This window comes from Octodon degus, unplaced genomic scaffold (genome assembly GCF_000260255.1).
Source record: "Octodon degus isolate 3935 unplaced genomic scaffold, OctDeg1.0 scaffold00031, whole genome shotgun sequence".
NCBI classification, from domain to species: Eukaryota; Metazoa; Chordata; class Mammalia; order Rodentia; family Octodontidae; genus Octodon; species Octodon degus.
This window is the reverse complement of record NW_004524607.1, coordinates 17,425,601-17,427,194: the sequence shown is the minus strand read 5'-3', so window position 1 is coordinate 17,427,194 and position 1,594 is coordinate 17,425,601. Positions and strand designations below refer to the sequence as shown.

Sequence of the window (1,594 nt, the reverse complement as noted above, 5' to 3'; positions counted from 1 at the left end):
ATAACACTTTCAGATTCACTTTTATTCTGTTTGCTTCTTCACCTAGAGCTTCTCCACCTCGCTCCTTGCAGCCAGTCTCTTAATGTTGGCCAGGTACTGTTTAACCCCTAAGACCTTGTTGGCATCAAAATTGAGTTAACCAGTGTTAAGTCCATAATATTTACATTGCACGGCACACTGAGCTTTAGACACTTGGCAATTAAACCACATTAAAAAAGAGGACAAGCCTCCCCCCCCACGCCACACGCTCGGAATCAGGCGTTCACCGGTCCCTGTGTGGCGGCTGGACACTGGTTCAAAGGGCAGCAGAGCAGCAGGCAGTGATTTCAGAGGACACAGAACACTGTGATCGGGAAGCACGTTATGCTGTGCCCCGGGCTGGGCAGCGCCACCTTCCCTGGGTGGTCTCAGAATTCTAGATTGGCAGGTCCAGTGGGCACACAATGAAGACAGACAACACAACATTTATTCGGCAGAGACATCCCACTCAAGGCTATGCGCGTGCTGTGATTTTGAAGACAACTCTTCCCAAGAACTTGTCAAGATCGGCCTCATTTCTTAGGTTCTTTGATCCCTCGATTCTGCATTCTACCGTTGCTTCTTTCTTGGTGCTGTTAGAGTCAAAGGAGACCTGGACAGCAACCAGTGGCTGGAGATAGCCCACGTGCAGTCTCTTTCCATAATATGGAAAATACTTTAAGTCTATGAGTCCATGATTAGGATAAGTTGATAGAATTGGTGGATGTTCATCCTTTTGAAATACAGTCTATCTTTGGTGATCCTTCAGGCTTTAATTCAATGATTCTATTCATTTTTACAAGAATACAAGGCTGCCCTTGGGAATAGCCAAAATTAGGATCATTTACACAGCTGCACACTTCAAGTAAGGAATCAGGAAACTGACATGCAACAAAAACTGGACCCTTCTGTTCAAAAAGCACTCCATCAGTACAGTTGGCAAGATTCTTCTGTTCTTCTAAAGAGTATGATTTTAGAAACTTCTTAAGGTCTTTAATGTACCCTTCATAGAAATACTAAATGTATATTCCAATGCAGTCACTGGTTTTGGAAAAACCATGAGTCCTGACTAGGAATCTGGTCGCAGTATTTGGGAACCTCATCATCCAGAGTCTGAACCATAGCCCACGTGGTGAATGAGAAGTGCGCAGCCAGGAAACCCTAAAAAACTGAGTAGAAGAGTAAGATCAAACCCCAGCTCTTGGTGGTGCGCCCCAGGAACTCTCGGGTGGTCGGGTTGTCCAAGAAGAGCTTCCACGCGGCCAAGCTCTCGTTCAGAGACTTCTTGCTCTTCGTCATGGTGGGCGTGTGGGCGACGCACCCCGGTTTTAAATTTTAGTAAAGGGTCTATAGGGTTTAACTACGTAGATCCGACTGGTAGTGATCTGCCTGTGTTCAGCCTCCCAAGAGCTGGGATTACAGGCATGTGCCACCACACCTAGCCTAAACTGTCTCAGTGCACCCTAGGGGCAGGGCCAGCTCTGCACGACCGGGTTCAAACCCTGGCCACTGCATCTGCCTAAGCAGGCACTTTAGTCCACTGAACTATTTGGCCAGCCCCCTAGTACCATGTTAA

At 47.1% G+C, this 1,594-nt stretch overlaps 1 pseudogene; it reads right to left on the bottom strand.

Annotated features, from left to right (window-relative positions):
• Window positions 1-493: 493 nt before the first annotated feature.
• LOC101562172 lies at window positions 494-1,317 on the bottom strand (annotated as a pseudogene).
• Between the last annotated feature and the right edge of the window lie 277 nt (window positions 1,318-1,594).